This window comes from Triturus cristatus, chromosome 6, assembly GCF_964204655.1.
Source record: "Triturus cristatus chromosome 6, aTriCri1.1, whole genome shotgun sequence".
In the NCBI taxonomy this organism is placed as follows: Eukaryota; Metazoa; Chordata; class Amphibia; order Caudata; family Salamandridae; genus Triturus; species Triturus cristatus.
In genome coordinates, this window is record NC_140589.1 from 523,422,853 (window position 1) to 523,440,881 (window position 18,029).

The following is an 18,029-nucleotide window of genomic DNA, read 5'->3' on the forward strand; positions in this document are numbered from 1 at the left end:
GTACTTGCTGGTCCGTAGAACGCTGCCTGACTCCGTCCGGACGTCACGTACGCGATGTCCTGGATCGGAATTGTGGGTATTTTTTCGTCGCACGTAGTTTTTTACGAATTGTACGGAAATGGTATTTCTGTACGAATCGTACTTGCTGGTTTGTAAGGTGCATTTCCCGGGTACGAGTCGTACGGAGAATATGCTCCGTACGACCATTCGTGCCCGGGTTTTACAGGATCGGATTCGGCACCTAAATATTGTGTGATTGGTAATTAGTTTTAATAAATTATTTTTGGGTATTAATAATTAATTTATTTTTAATAAAACATTAAATTATTATTTTCCCTACTATTGCACTCACTGGAGTGGGAATAGTAAATTTTACCCCTATGCTATCCAACGCTTTCCCTACTATTGCACTCACTGGAGTGGGAATAATAATTTTGACCCCTACGCTATCCAACGCTTTCCCTACTGTTGCACTCTTTGGAGTGGGAATAGTAATTTTTACCCCTATGCTATCCAACGCTTTCCCTACAGTTGCACTCACTGGAGTGGCAATAGTAAATTTTACCCTCCGCTATCCAACACTTTCCCTACTGTTGCACTCTCTGGAGTGGGAATAGTAATTTTTACCCCTACGCTATCCAATGCTTTCCCTACTGTTGCACTCTTTGGAGTGGGAATAGCAATTTTTACCCCCACGGCATCTGACGTTTTCCCTACTGTTGCACTCACTGGAGTGGGAATAGTAAATTTTGCCCTCCCGCTATCCAACGCTTTCCCTACTGTTGCACTCTCTGGAGTGGGAATAGTAATTTTTACCCCTACGCTATCCAACGCATTTGAGGTTCTGGACTTTTAAGAGTCCAGAGGTGTCAGGGAAACAACACCCGAAGACCCCTGAGTTCCTCCTGTCTCGGTGCACAAATAAACAGAGACACGGGCTTCTCGATGGCGGCGTCAAAGACCAAGGTTTATTTACTGCAGGGACACAGAAGTCATAGGAACCACACAGAGGCAGAATCTACGAGACTGTTCGAATTGCATTAAGTGGGTCACTCTTTAAATACACGCAAATTGTCTTTAGGCAACATTACACGAATATTTCTCATGCCCAACCCGGTATCCCAAACAAACAGTAAATTTGACATTAAACAATAATTAGTTGTAGGTTTTCGGTATTCGATCAGGTCCTCTCGACAGTTTTCCATTCTTCGCCCGATCCTCCCCATCATAAAAATCGTAACCTCCCCATTGTAAAAGCCCAGAAGGAAAGGAGCAGAGCCAGGTGCAAAGGATTGAAATGTAGGATAAGAGGTGTTTATGGATCATAAACGGGCATGGCTACCGTCTTCGGCCTTTCAGTCAGGACAACGGACACGAGAACCAGTATAGCAGGACTGGCCTCAGGCAAGGGAGGCAGCTTGATTCTGCCTAGTCATGCAGCGTCAGCCTTTCTCGGGCTCGAGCTTACGTGTCCTTATCAAGGTGACTCTGCCGGGGTCATCGTTCGTTCATTGACTATGTGAGGGCAAGAAACAAGATGGATGCCGTAACTAAAATGGATGCCATGACTTTTACGACAGAATGCCCTATTTTCCAGTGAATTTATGCTAGTTGCGCAGCGAAAACACTGTCATGTATATAATGGATCATTTGCGGTTCATTGGTACCAAAATCGTGTCAGTACTACGATACTGAATTCACGGGTTCGGATCGCTACAGAACCTCAGACCGTCCTTTTGCCCTTACATAGGCAATAACTCACTCTATGTCAGAGTCCATTTCTATGTTCATTAGGTCACTGATGTGTTGTTGCAGCATTACTCTATCTCGTGGCGTATCTCTAAAAACAGGTGGTCTTCTTACGCATGTTGAAACGCAGAGATTACATAAGGCAGGACCACACTGAACAATGAGACAGCACGAAAATAAAAATACTAATGCAACACCAGTGACTATCAGAACCTTCCATCCCCACGCGGACAACAGGCTCCAGAACCATCCCATTAATGACCAGTCACCTTCCTCTACATGAATAGAGTCAGAAATCTTATGTAACTTAGAGATGGCCTTGTATACTGTTGGCGCATTATCTGGAATAAAAACGCAGCAACTTGATTGGATCATCTTACATACTCCACCTCGATCTGCAAGTAACACATCAAGAACCATACGGTTCTGTAACGTCATGAGGCGATCCGCTTGAAGCTCAGCTGTCAAGTTACTAAGGGCACCCGCAGTTTCAGTGATGGTGGATTCAACTACCCGTGTTAGTTGACGTAAGTTTCTACTGTTGGCCATAGGCCCCCAGAATGGGAGGAAACCCTTGAAAAAGTCTCCTGCCTCTTGGCCAGCAGTATCTTCTTTACTGAAAACACCTCTCACAACTCTAGTTTTGTGATAATCCGGTGCAGCAGTATATGTCGGAGGTAACAGTTGAGCGATATAACATGAGCCTGAGAAATTAGCAGGCAGCCATGTATATGCTCTGTCTTGGCAAACAAAATAGGTACCCTTAGCAGCTAAAAATTTAGGGGAAGACTGTGACGGGAAAACATATGTTTCGATACAGTCACTTTTCCCTAGTCGAGCTTTCGGATTCCTCCCATTTCCTTGCAAACAGACTTGACCTTGGTGGGGTACGACCCAGATTGGAGTTGAGCTCTTACGTTTGTTCTCACCCAGAGTAATGCCGTATTCCGTAACATTCCAACCCATGTAAACTCGTAATTCATCCTTGGGAATGTACGGGGTATTATTGACATCTCTCACCATGTTAGTGATTCCTTTTACCAAGGCTCTATTAGCAGAGTTATACCGGGTGGAACGCGGAGGTCGTGGGGGATAGGTCTCTAGGGCATAAGCGAACATGGTCTGAAATGCCCAGAATGATCCATTATAACTAAAAGGCAGAACCAAATAAGGGATGCCCTTGTCCATGGTATGTGGTATCAAGCCACATACCCAGCAGTTTGTTGTGTTGACCACTAGTTGATGTTGGTGCAAGAGCTGAATGAAAGTGTTATTTATAAACTCAGAGCGTCGAGCTTGCTTGTGGGCAGGAAAAGGATGGAAAGAATGAAGAGAAACAACAGTCGGAGAAACAGGAGCATGGGGAGATACTGTAGATCCAACAGGTGTAAAGATCAACTGAATACCAAAAATAATTCCGCCTACCAAGGTTATTAAGACAATCAGAAGTGTCAGAGTACATTGCATTAGGAAACATTTACTGTACAATATGTCATATAATTTTGTCTTGTGCACATTGATGACATTAACCCGTCGTAATTCAGGAAGCTCCATCTTCTACAACCGTTCGCAACGGATGGTTTGTACCTGTTAAAAACTTGCCTCTGTTTATCCTGGGAGTTCCCAAGACAAACAGAAGAAACCGACCTAGTGTCTGATTCCCTGCAAATCAAAACAAGGCACACGTTACGACCCTACGGTAACCCAGATGGTGAGGTGAGAGAAACAGAAAAAAATAAAAAGATAAAAATTCTGGCAAACTTCCTGACTGAATGGAATGCAATACGATCAAAACAGTTTTACAGTTTTCAAGCAGAAAGATAATAATGCAATGTCATTAGTTCATAACATGAGAACGTAGATTATATCTGTACTTTCCGGGTCTTGTCTGGTCTTGGAATAGTTGGTCTACAGGTGTGGAAATGTTCAACTCTACAGGTGACAAGTGTTCACTTTGTACAATACTCGGTTCAGGATTCAAAGGAGCGGTTCCTGTTGAGGTGTCAAAGTTCTGTGTTTCTGTTCGTGGGTGGTCCGTTAGGTACTCTGCATCACTGAAAGGGATGTGCCTAGGAACAGGTTCTGTCTCGGATACACCAATTCCCTGTCTAACCCAGTTGTCATAGGGGAGTGGAAGAGGGACACACTTCGTATGGCTGGCGTGCACCCAATTTTTCCTGCCAGCTAGGCGTACTGCAGTTCTGGTTACGAGGAGGACCTGAAACGGGCCCACGAATCTTGGCTGAAGGTTTCGAGTACGTTCAAAGTTCCGAACTACCACCTGGTCGCCGGGTTTCAACGTGTGGCCTGGACTCTCCGACAGTTTAGGCAAAGATTCGAATACCTGTTGATGAATAAGGCTCAATTTAGCAGTCAGATCATGAAGGTAATCAATCAACATTGGGTATTCAATCTGTTTAAATTCCTTTGGCCTAGGGACTCCCCAAACATTAGCAGGGCGGCCGAACACAATCTCATATGGGCTAAGCCCTACTCGAGAGTGTACAGTCGCTCTGGTGGACAGTAAAGCTAAAGGCAGTGCGTCTGGCCAAGAGAGACCAGTGGAAGCTTGAATTTTAGCAAGTTTCAGCTTCAGAGTGCCATTGTACCCTTCAACCAAACCCGCTGACTGTGGGTGATTCGCACTGTGGAATTTCTGAGAAATACCCAGGCCCGCACACACACTCTTCATAACTTTCCCTACAAACTCACTTCCATTGTCCGACCAAACAATCCGTGGCATACCATACCTAGGGAAGTATTCTTTGAGGAGGATTTTGGCAGTGGACATAGCAGTGTTATCCTTTAACGGATAAGCCTCAATCCATCTTGAGAAGGCACAGACTACCACTAGGACGTATTTGAGATTGTTACACCTGTCCATGTGGATAAAATCCAACTGAATCACTTCAAAGGGACAAGAAGGGGGAGCAAAATGGCCAGTTGGGGTTGGGGTTCCCTTGCCAGGATTATGCATCAGGCATATCATGCAATTTTTTACCACTCTTTCTGCACACTTAGTAATTCCATCGGTCTTCCATACTGGAGCTAACATTTTACAGATCCCTTTCGAACTTATGTGCGCCGCTCCATGCGCCATCGTGACTACTGCAAGTACATACGCATCAGGTAACATCCAACGCTGCTGTTCAGACAAATCGACCCAACATCCACTTGAATCCATTTTACCCGTTTTCTCCTTCCATTCATTCTTCTCGTTTTCAGTTGCTTCATTCTGGATTGCTTTCACACTTTCAATCGTATTCTCACACATTCCTGATTCTGCAATCCATCTTGCAGACGTTGCAACGTACATTCGGCTCGTCATGTTCTTGGCCGTCTCTTTGGCGACCTCATCAGCAAACGCATTCCCACGGCCAACATCATCCGTAATCTTCCGATGTGCACTGCACTTCACAATTGCAACTTCATTGGGTAGGGTCAAGGATTCCAATAGATCGCTGACTAACTGTCCATGTTGGATCTTAGTCCCATGTGACGTGAGAAAACCTCTTTCTCTCCAGAGACGCCCAAAATTGTGTGCAACGCCGAAGGCGTACTGGCTATCAGTAAACACATTCACTCTCTTTCCCTCAGCTAAAACACACGCTCTTGTTAATGCAATTAATTCTGCGACTTGGGCAGAATTCTGACTCACTCTTGCAGTCTCAACAATCGTACGCAAAGTCGTAACTGCATACGCGGCCGTCACATCACCATTCTGTAGTTTGATACATGACCCATCGACATATAAAGTGCCGTCTGGGTCTAGTAACGGAGTGTCTTTTAAATCAATCCTACCTTTTGTCTCTTCCTCAGTTCTGAAACAACAGTCATGGGGCTCTGAATCACTCGACTCCTGAGTAGTCGGCAACAGCGTTGCTGGATTCAGTATGTTGCATCGCTTGATCTGAATGTGACTCGCCAAAAGCGTTAGCTCATAGCCTGATAGTCTAGCACTGGTGAGGTGCTGAGTTTTCGTTCGATTCATGAGTGTATCCACAGCATGTGGAACCATGACTACTAACATGTTGTTCATGACTAGTCCAGCAGACTGTCGAATAGACACTGCAGCTGCTGCTGTAGCTCTCAAACAACTTGGCAATGCTCTGGCTACCGGATCTAATGTGGATGAGAAATATGCACAAGGTCGCTGTTTGTCACCAAATTGTTGCGTTAATACACTCAACGCACAACCTTCTCTTTCATGGACATATAGAGTAAACGGCTTACTGTAGTCAGGGGTACCCAACACAGGAGCTGAACACAGCGCATCACGTAAGTCGGAGAAGCTCTGTTGACATTCATCAGACCATGGCAAAGGGCTCGGAACACCTTTTCCAGTCAGGGCTACCAACGGTTTTGCCATGAGAGAAAAATTTGGGATCCATTGCCTACAGTATGACGTAATACCCAAAAACGCACGCACTTCTCTTTGTGTGCTTGGTACAGTCATCTGTGAAATTGCTTTGATTCTCTCTGGGGTCAACCTTCTTCCCTCCTTTGACAAAAGATGACCTAAGTAGGTCACTTCTTGGCAACAATATTGCAGTTTAGAAGGTGACACCTTGTGATGTAAGTCTGACAAATGACGTAACAAAGAAATTGTAGCTGCTTTGCAAGTTTCCTTGTCATCAGCGGCTAGTAAAAGATCGTCTACGTATTGGATCAGAGCAACACCATGAGGAAGTACAAGGGCATCTAATTGACTCTTTAATGCTTGACTGTAAATTGAAGGGCTCTCACAATAACCTTGTGGAGCGCGTTTGAATCTGAAACTGCGACCTCCTAAGGAGAAACCAAAAATGTCTCTACTTTCTTCGTCTATGGGAATGCTGAAAAAGGCATTTTTCAAGTCAATCACTGTAAACCATGAAGCTGAGGCAGGAATCAACGTCAGTAATGCAGTGATATCTGGTACCACAGGAAACTGTGGAATCACTATTTTGTTAACCTCTATGAGGTCAATCACAAATCTGTAAATTGGAGGTTTGGAAGGGTCAGTACGTTTTAAAATCGGTAGAACAGGACTATTGCAGACATTTCCTCTAGTTTCCTCAATCACATCTTTCTGTATTAAGTCTTTCACAATCAGCAAGAGTGCTCGTTCACCCTCATTCGAAATCCGATACTGTGGGATTCGTGGAAATTTAACATTAGCTTTCAGACTTACCACATAAGGGGGAATTTCCAAGAGGCCTACATCGTTAGGACCAGTTGCCCAAAGAGTATCAGGGAGAGAACGCAGCTCCGGTGGGAGCTTATCCATCAACATGTACATTGGAGAGATGACTCTCTTGCCTAATGTGAGCTGTACTCCTGAAGGAGAACAGTACAATGTCACATGCAGGCGTTTCAACAGGTCTAAACCAAGCAAATTCTCATTACAACCGGTTGTTAGGATAAGGGGTGCTTCTAGTTCGCATGGCCCAACAGAAATTGACAAAGGACTAGAAACAGGATTGTGAACAGGGGCGCCTGAGAAACCTACTGAAGTGTTCGTTAAGCCAGACAAAGGTGCGCCAGGGAGTTTCGCATGCATAATTGAACTTTTTGCCGCACCAGTATCCAACAGAAACGACGGTTCGACCACGCCTGAGGTAACTACTGCGACATAAGGTCCATTCTGATCAACTGGAACTGATACTACTCCCTCTCTCTGCCTTCGGCTGTCCTAGTACTCGCTTCTTTGGATCTCTTCATTATGATCATAGTAATCTTCAACATGATACTGTGGAGATCTACCTGGTTGCGTAGGTTGTATATTTCGCTGATCGAAATAATTCGATTGGCGATCAGTCTGTGGTGTCATCGTACCACGCCCTCTACCTCTAGGAGCTTGCATAAACCCAACATTACCTCTCTGAGCTGGGACACCACTAGTTTGTGGGTGCAGAACTGGACACTCATTCTTATAATGACCCTCCTTTTTACAATAAGCACACTGATTCCATGCTAACTGTTGCCGGGGAAAACTATAATTAAACCTTTGGGCCGTCCCTTGCTGGAATTGCGGCTGCTGCTGAAACTGGGGTCGCTGCTGTGAATCTGACTGATTTGAATGAGGCGGATACGCCTGTTGCAAAAGAACTTTGGTCTTTAAATCTTTCGTTTTCTTTTCTGATTTTTCCTTCTCTTCTTTCTCTCTATTCTCGTAATAATGAGCAGTTGCAAGTATCTGTGCTGTCGTCGACACTGCCCACGCACTTTCAGAATCCTTTAACTTGTTACTAAGCTCAGGTAATAAATTAAACACGAACTTGTCGACAAACAATCTCTGGCCTCCCTCAGTACTCATATCTTGCCCACTGTGATCTACGAAGGTCTCTTCAAATCTAGTGAAGAAGTCAGAGACGCTTTCGTCCTTCTTTTGCTTGCATGCCGATAGTTTATCCCAATTGACTCGTAACGCTGGCATCAGCGTTTTCATTAGATTAATTATTCTGCCAGGTAAGTCAGCAATCAGAGGTTCAGGTTTAGCACCGCCAACTTGTTGTGCGTCTGCCGCTATAATAGCTGGCCAATCACCTCCTAGGGCGACTGGGTGGTTCTCTTGCCGAATTTTGGCCCATATAGGCTGTGGCACTACGTTGCCAAATAGCATTTCAATATCTGCCAAATTCATGATACACGCTTGAACTGTCTGCGTTAACTCTTTGTAATAACCAGCAGGATTTTTACGCGGGTCTGGCAATGCTTGTTTTACTGCTAATACTTCAGCCCGTTTCCAAGGGATGTGTATCCACACTCTCTGGAAATGTGCCGGAGCAGCTGCAATACCCAAGTTCCCATCAGCTTGAACTGCATCACGCCATATCGGTGGAACTTCCCTCATTGGATATTGTCCTCGTCGTTTCCTAGTAGTAATCGGTGAACCATCAGGGTCTCTTGTCGCTCGAGCAGAGGACTCATCCCTATAAGCTAAAATCAGTTCTATCGCTCCCCTTACTTCTGGACCTATCACCATTCCTGCGGCAAATTTCTGTTGAATATTTATCAGGTCAGTGGGGACGGAGTCTAAATCATCATCTTCCCATTCCTCACGCACAAGAGAACACATCACGTCAAAAACATAACGTTGAGTCGGTTCATTCCATTGCATAAATGTCTCTAACACTCTTCGTGCATCATACTTCGCAGCTTTCGACATCCACCTAAGAGCTGTCGAATCTAACATTTCTCGTTCCTGGGAACCAGGAAGCTGGCTACGTCTCTGTATAGAGTCAGAAACGGGGGTCCCAATTAAAGACCTGTAGAGAGGAGTTAAGATATTAGTTACAGAGTCGGTTATCTTCCGACGAACGGAAAGCGGAGTCAGAATGACAGGGCTTGGGGACAGGGCAGCTGAAGCAGATGATATAGTGAGGGTAGGAGTAGTAGGTAAAGCAGTTTGCGAAACGACAGGCAAAGGCGGAATAGGCGACCCAGGAAGAGGGGGTGCCGTAGGATCATTGATCACGGGAAAGACAGGAGCTGGATTCAAAGGAAGTGGAGCACCTATTCCAGGCTGACCAGCAGCTGGCTGTACAACAGGTAGTAACTGTGGTGCTGTAATACCCTGTGCATACGGTGGAGGTGAGCTCAACAGGTAAGACAACAGAGGATCCTTTTCAAGGTCCTCTATTGGCTTAGCAGGACAAGATGGCAATACAGGGTAACATTTATCAATTGCCAAATTATGTTTTCTATTCGCCATCTCCATTGCTTTCTCAGTCTCGTTGACATGCAGCTGCCTAGCAGACTCCATTAACGTCAACCCTTTCTCTTTCTGTTCTTTCCTCGTTTTCCTAATTTCTCTCTGTTTGGCTTCTTTGCGCCATACGCGAAAAGAATCAAACATTGCCGGCCGGGCTTTTCTCTTAAACAACTTCATTTCTAAATTATCTAGTATTTCCGTTTCGACTACCATGCGGTGGCCAACTAAGGACACCATCTTTTTTGGTATAACGGACCCATACTTCATTATACGTAATAGGACCCACACCATGTTTACAATAGAGCTCATACGTAGGAGTTCCAATCGGAGGAACCGAACATGAATCCTCCAACCGGGAATCCCCGTTGCAACGTAACCAGGACAAGAAACAATTACTACTGGTAGTCATGACAACAAAAACAAATTCCAACAACTATGCGCAGAGAACCTAGGCCTACCAAAATGAACCAATACCAAAACAAAGATTATCTAAACAAGAGCAACCAATGATAATCTACGAATCAAACCAGAGCAACAAGGAACAACCAGATCAAGCGTAACTATATACTTAACTGAAATGTGGAAGACGTCACCAAGGAGAACCCGTCTACGTCTCGCCGTACTAAGGTCTGCACCTCGGGTCCAAGACAGGGCGACAGTCAGGGCAGCGGTCCTCTGTAGCCGTCTGGGAATGGGAACCCTCGTGGAAGAGATCGTCGGGCCACTTTTACGACATGCAAGGATCGATGAAGCGGGGTACCTCCCTCCGGAATCTTCACACGAAGCTCCTCGAAGTTTTCAGGCTTTGGACCGGTACCGGATGACGTCGCCCCACATGGACGCCAATTTGAGGTTCTGGACTTTTAAGAGTCCAGAGGTGTCAGGGAAACAACACCCGAAGACCCCTGAGTTCCTCCTGTCTCGGTGCACAAATAAACAGAGACACGGGCTTCTCGATGGCGGCGTCAAAGACCAAGGTTTATTTACTGCAGGGACACAGAAGTCATAGGAACCACACAGAGGCAGAATCTACGAGACTGTTCGAATTGCATTAAGTGGGTCACTCTTTAAATTCACGCAAATTGTCTTTAGGCAACATTACACGAATATTTCTCATGCCCAACCCGGTATCCCAAACAAACAGTAAATTTGACATTAAACAATAATTAGTTGTAGGTTTTCGGTATTCGATCAGGTCCTCTCGACAGTTTTCCATGCTTCGCCTGATCCTCCCCATCATAAAAATCGTAACCTCCCCATTGTAAAAGCCCAGAAGGAAAGGAGCAGAGCCAGGTGCAAAGGATTGAAATGTAGGATAAGAGGTGTTTATGGATCATAAACGGGCATGGCTACCGTCTTCGGCCTTTCAGTCAGGACAACGGACACGAGAACCAGTATAGCAGGACTGGCCTCAGGCAAGGGAGGCAGCTTGATTCTGCCTAGTCATGCAGCGTCAGCCTTTCTCGGGCTCGAGCTTACGTGTCCTTATCAAGGTGACTCTGCCGGGGTCATCGTTCGTTCATTGACTATGTGAGGGCAAGAAACAAGATGGATGCCGTAACTAAAATGGATGCCATGACTTTTACGACAGAATGCCCTATTTTCCAGTGAATTCATGCCAGTTGCGCAGCGAAAACACTGTCATGTATATAATGGATCATTTGCGGTTCATTGGTACCAAAATCGTGTCAGTACTACGATACCGAATTCACGGGTTCGGATCGCTACAGAACCTCACTTTCCCCACTGTTGCACTCTCTGGAGTGGGAATAGTAATTTTTACCCCTACGCTATCCAATGCTTTCCCTATTATTGCACTCTCTGGAGTGGGAATAGTAATTTTTACCCTCCTGCTATCCAACGCTTTCCCTACTGTTGCACTCTCTGGAGTGGGAATAGTAATTTTTACCCCTACTCTATCCAATGGTTTCCCTACTGTTGCACTCTTTGGAATGGGAATAGTAATTTTTACACCTATGCTATCCAACGCTTTCCCTACTGTTGCACTCTCTGGAGTGGGAATAGTAATTTTTACCCTCCTGCTATCCAACGCTTTCCCTACTGTTGCACTCTCTGGAGTGGGAATAGTAATTTTTACCCCTACTCTATCCAATGCTTTCCCTACTGTTGCACTCTTTGGAATGGGAATAGTAATTTTTACACCTATGCTATCCAACACTTTCCCTACTGTTGCACTCTCTGGAGTGGGAATAGTAATTTTTACCCCTACGCTATCCAATGCTTTCCCTACTGTTGCACTCTTTGGAGTGGGAATAGCAATTTTTACCCCCACGGCATCTGACGTTTTCCCTACTGTTGCACTCACTGGAGTGGGAATAGTAAATTTTGCCCTCCCGCTATCCAACGCTTTCCCTACTGTTGCACTCTCTGGAGTGGGAATAGTAATTTTTACCCCTACGCTATCCAACGCTTTCCCCACTGTTGCACTCTCTGGAGTGGGAATAGTAATTTTTACCCCTACGCTATCCAATGCTTTCCCTATTATTGCACTCTCTGGAGTGGGAATAGTAAATTTTACCCTCCCGCTATCCAACGCTTTCCCTACTGTTGCACTCTCTGGAGTGGGAATAGTAATTTCTACCCCTACGCTATCCAATGCTTTCCCTATTATTGCACTCTCTGGAGTGGGAATAGTAATTTTTACCCTCCCGCTATCCAACGCTTTCACTACAATTGCACTTACTGGAGTGGTAATAGTAAATTTTACCCGCACGCTATCCTACGCAAAAAATATAGAATATATTTTATTCATATTACGTTAATATATGTATTATTTTTTTTTTACTTACATTAATTATTTATTAATTTTAAAGTGATTTAAGTATTTTTAAGTAGGTTTTATTTAATTATCTGTATTATTTCATTAATTTTACATTACTTTTAAGACATTTAAAAAATTCGATATTTTGACCAGCGATATTTTTTACAACGATATTTTGGATTCTATATTGTTGTACTTACCTGTTTGGAGATAGGGTTCGATATTTTGGCATTCTATAATTTTTCCTCGATATTTTTGTAGGTCGATATTCTCCTTCGTGATATTTTGTCAGTGATCCCTAATGATGCCAAACACTCTGGTCTGGACTCTGATGACTTCAAATGGCAAGGATCCCATATCCCCCTGTGAACTTTGGATTCTAGTGTCCCTGCATTGCACATTTTTCAGTGCACAAATCACGCCCCAGAGCTATAATTAAATAATGAATAAGTGAAATTTCATGTTGCAGTCATTTAGCATGAGTCCACAACATATGTGTGGGGATATGTCAAAGTATGCCTGAGTGTGGAACTAACTCCAGCCATCCATACACTTGGATCTGAGTCCGGTCGAGGACACACATGTGTCTCAATGTATCACCAAATACAGACATGGAGCCCAATACTCACCCGTGATGGCCTCAAGCTGCATAGGGGGGCTTGCAATACTGCTCAGACAGACCAATTTGGAAGAGTATCATGAAGGTGTACAGGTCATGGGTCATGTTGATGTTCCCGGGGAGGGAGTCCCAGGTCTGTTTGGCGAGGTGGGAGAACTATCTCCTGCATGCAGTGTTTATGTGGATGTGATGAATGGTGGCCAGGGCAAGGTGGCCTGCACGGAGTTGGGCCAATGGGGTGTTGGATGACAGACATCCAAGGTAGGTTTTGGGTCTGGGGTTGTGGACTGCCTCCTGAGTGTGGTTGAGGAGTCTGAAGGTGATCCTGCAGCAGACAGTGAGCCATTCTAGCTATCTCAGGTGGACGCTGATGTGGCTGGGGCTGGGGATGTTGAAGATGAGGTGTGCGGATGCACCCTGGATGTGGACAACTTCTCCTGCAGTCCTGCTATTGTTCTACGTAGAGGCCGGTGCTGTAGTTGAGCTGGCTGGTGTCGTTGACCAGGGGGACAGTCTGTCTTGCCTTGTAGAGGATCTATCTGTAGATCATTTACAGCATGTGGAGTGTGTTGCAGCATGAGGTACAGATGGTGGTGAGTTGCATGGTAATTGTCAGCGATGGGTCCATGATGAACACCAGCTTGTGTGCGTGGCCACTGGGTGCTGGTGCGGTGCCCAGACCAGTGGGACACAAGGAGTTGACCCAGCCGTAAGGGGACAATCCTCAGATGATGACCTCAGTAGTGTCCAAGTCCAGCCTCAGGTGGCTGATGGTCAGCCATTCGTCAATGGATCTCATGCCTTCTTGAAGGTTGGATCTGGCAATAGCTGGCTCTTAGGTGAGTTTGAGTAGCAGCTGGGTGTCAATGGCATACGAGATGATGATGAGGTCGTGTGCGCATGTGATGGTGGAGAGGGGGGTCATGGAGACATTGAAGATCGTCACGCTGAGAGAAGAGCCCTGGGGCATGTGCCACATGACCCCAGTGTACTACATGCTGCAAGGGTAGAGGCAGACTCCCTGGGCCTTGCTGGTGAGCTACTTTCTGATTGAATCCTGGGCCCTCCTCTGGATACCAGTGTTGGAGATGTGTGAGCTGACAGTGTGGTAGCACATGGTGTACAATGCCGTTGAGGGGTCAAGGGGGTGGGCTCACCATTGTTGAGCAGGGAAAAGTTGTCGTTGGTTGTGGCAATGATGACGGTTGCAGTGGTGTGATTACTGTGGAAGATGGTCTGGTGCCGATTGCCTGGAGCTGGTTGCGTGGCGGAAATATGTCAGTTGCTTGTTGAGTGTCTTCCGGATGACATTAGCTGGGTAGGGAAGCAGGGTGATGTACCAGGAGATCCTGCGGTACTGCCGTCCGTTGTTTAAGAAGGGCCTGGGTCTCTGCATGCCTCCAGCACCCATGGAATGTGGCCAACTCAAAGGAGACATTCAGGACGCGCTGGACGTGGGCTTCAAGGATGGGGAATAATGTGGTTGAGATGTTGTGTGGGAATGGGCCTGATGGAGAGCCAGACTGGATGGTGCACATGAGCCAGGTGGTGTACTTGCTGCTGACGGGAGTCCAGAACCTAAGGGGGATTTGTCCTGCGGATAATAGTGCTGTCTGCCTCTGTGTGCCAAGGCTGTTGTGTATGGCCATGAGCTAGCAGTGGTACAAAGTTGCAAGGGATGTGATCTGCCTTGTAAGGGTGGGGTGTCTTGGATGGAGATCTGCTGTCAGTTCACTTACAATGCTGATGAGCTCCTTGATGTTGTGTGTTTTGGTGTCTCAGCACTATCTGAAGGATCTCCACTTGTCCTTGCTGATGATATGGTGATGGCTGTGTGTGGTCTTTTCCAGGCCTGTAAGGTAAATGATGGCTCTTTGTGTTGCAAGGTGTGCACAAGAGTCCGGCTACATCTGTAGAAGTCCAGTAGGTCTTTCTTGTCCCAGGTGCCTTAACTATTGTTGTGCTTCACAGGAAAGTCCGTCAATGTGGCAAGATTGTTGGATCAGTTGCTGATCCAGTGCATGAGGTTTCAGGGTGTTGCGTTGGTGTTGTTTTGAGTGTCCCACACAGCTTGTCTGTGGTGACTAACATCAAGCATCTTTGGGGGGTCGTTATCAGGGTGTGGGGCAGTGTGTTGCTTGTCGGAGACGTCCATTAAAATGTTGATGGACCAATGATGGATGGTGGTGTGGTTCTCCTCCAGCAAGAAGTTACTGGCCCCCAGCCACATGTAGCCTGTGGAGGGGAGGGCGTGCGTGCAGATGTACGTGTTGATGGCTTAGCGCTAATGTGGATGTAGGCCTGGATATCTGTAGATGAGTGTTACTCTGAGGGTTGCCAGGGAGTTGCTGCAAACCCGGATTTGTGACTCTGAGGGGGTACTTGTGAATCAATTGCAATTCATCCTCCGGGATAGTTGGTGCCGTCCCTGTGGGTGATCTTGTATCTGTCTGAGAAGGCAATGAAGAAGTTGTGTGCTGAGGATACTTATGTCTTGGTTACTGTCATGAAGGTGATGTGTGGCCCTGTTGTGTTGAGGAGGTAACAGAGTCCAATGGCGTGCTGGCGGACAGAGCGGGTGTGGAGTAGGAGGCACATGACCTGGCTGTTCTGACAGGGTCTGGTAGGCGGGGCAGCACTGTGTAGGCAGTTGGAGTTGCACACTCAGCATGCGAAGGTGTCGTGTGTGCGCTTAGGGGTTGCCTGATAGCAGGCGGATGATTGTCTGGAGGACATTGCTTGGAGGTTGGCTGTAGCATGAGCCTCTTGTGTGACGTGGGTCATGCAAAGACCAGAGGCTCGGGCACTGTGCACGTTGCAGGCACACACGGTCCTGCCTTTGGCACGGCGTTGGCGCAACAGTGGCACAGACAAGCTGCTGGCTGCATTAAGAATGGGTGGAGTGGGGAAGGGAGGAGCATGTTGGAGGCGTGTGGGTTGCAGAATCATGGCACTCGGCGGGGCGGTGCCACAGGTGACACAGCAGCAGGCGGAAGGGGTGAGAAACTAGGCAAAAAGTACCACACAAAGACAAGGAGGTCAGAAAGGCACAGTGCAACAGGTGTATGTAAAGGAAGGAGTGTCAGGTAACTCATGGGTCACTACGAGAAAATGTATGACCAATCACCAAAAATGATGGTCACAGGGTCAGGCAACAAAATGCGGAGCTGCGCACAGGAGACACACCATCAGCATGTGTTCACGTCCCGTCGTGTGGAGCAACCTGCACAGATACATACACAACCAGGGACTTCATGCACAATAGATATTATTAGCCATGAAGAACTGCATGTGTGTTGCAGAAGTGGACATACACATATGCTCAATATTTGACAAGTATGCCATGGATGACGCATGCAAACTGGCTGTAGAGCTGCAGTGACAGAGATGAGGCAATTTGGTTTGTGCTGAACACCTTTATTCCACATACACACACAAAGGGAAATGCATCCATGTGAACAGACTCACAGGTCAGTTGACAGAACATGTGGGACATACACTGGACCCCCCCTTCACGACACGGATGATGTCAATCCCAAAGAACTGGCACACAATTCAAGGGGATGAGCCAAACAAATCCTGCTGCACACGGAGAGGCTGCAATTCCCCATAGAGCCTGTTGTTGTGATGTCCCACACTATGTCCACCCGTACCATCCGCAATGTTTCAGAGGCAAAGTTTACACACATTGATGCCTTCATCAGACGCCACACTCCACTACAGATGACAGTCAAGAAGGGTGACTATCATGTCATGGGAGTGATGCTACATGTTACATGCTCCATGATGAGAAGACATGTGTGCATGGTACCACAACATGCACAGAAGCAGGCCCACACATTCCCAACCCGTACCACCACCAAAAAGCCTTGCTGCTATCCTTACCCAAACTGACATTTCCACATGTCCGTGCATGGAACGCTGATTCAGCACACATTGCAATCCTCATGAGGAATAGCAGGAGGACAAAGATGACACGAGCAGACAACAGGCACAGAAACCTGGGAATGACAGACACACAAGAAGTCACCTAAAACAATTCTCGCCGCACACATGGACATTTACAAAACATGAACAATGTTGGACACATGTAAATTTCAAAGAAAGTCTCTCCGCAAAACTGTGTGGCATGACATCATCACTCGAGTGACACATCAGAACTCACATCGAAGTCACTTTGCATTCAGTCATCTGGACACACACATTGCAACACATGCCACTCAATGCTACAAGCTTGCACACTCATACCCAGTGACTCACCATTATAAGAAGAAGTTGCGTATGAGCTGACTCCGGATATCATTCTCCTCCTCCTCCTCATCACTAGCCTCGTGAGCAAGCCCTTGATCCTCCACGGGTGGGTGTTGCTCCTCATCAGGATCAAGGATGAGTGGCACTGCCTTCTCAACTGCCATGTTGTGCAGCATGCAGCACACGAGGAAGATTCGGCAGACCTTCTCCGGGGCATAAGGGAGGGACCCGCCTGTCTTGTCCAGGCACCGGAATCAGCTCTTCAGGAGGTCAAAACATGTTGGGATATCCAGAGTCCCCTACATGGAAACATCATGTAAAAAAGTGGGTCAGGAGATGCCGTGAGAGCCAAAGATACCGCAACACACAGGACAAACAGAGTATACCCACCAATAAGACATGCTCGTTCGTTGTGCAGCCGCAGCATAATTTGTGGCACCCTGCTACACCTCATGATGTAGGCATCGTGTGCTGATCCTGGAAAACGTGCACAGACATGGGAAATCAGCATGTTAGCAAGACACACCACAAGGGCATTAATCAAGTGGTAATGTTTTCTATTGCGATAAGAATGTTCCTGTGCCTGTGGTGGTACCAAAGCCACATGCGTACCATCAATGGACCCAATGACACGGGGCATCCCTCCCAGGGCATAGAAATCACCATTGACATCTGTCAACTCCTCAGGAGTAGGAAATTTGATGAATACATCAAGGTGCTCCAACATGGCTGCTAAAACATCACGCAGGACACGGCTGAACATTGTCTGTGACATGCCACCAACATCAGCTATGGTGAATTGAAACGTACCTGTGGCAAAAAAATTTAGGGCTACCATCACCTTCATCTTTGGGGTCAGCGCAGTAGGATACCTGTGTCGCGGTTGGAGGTGTGGTGCCAGCCTGTCGGTCAAGTCTTCAATCAACTGTTGA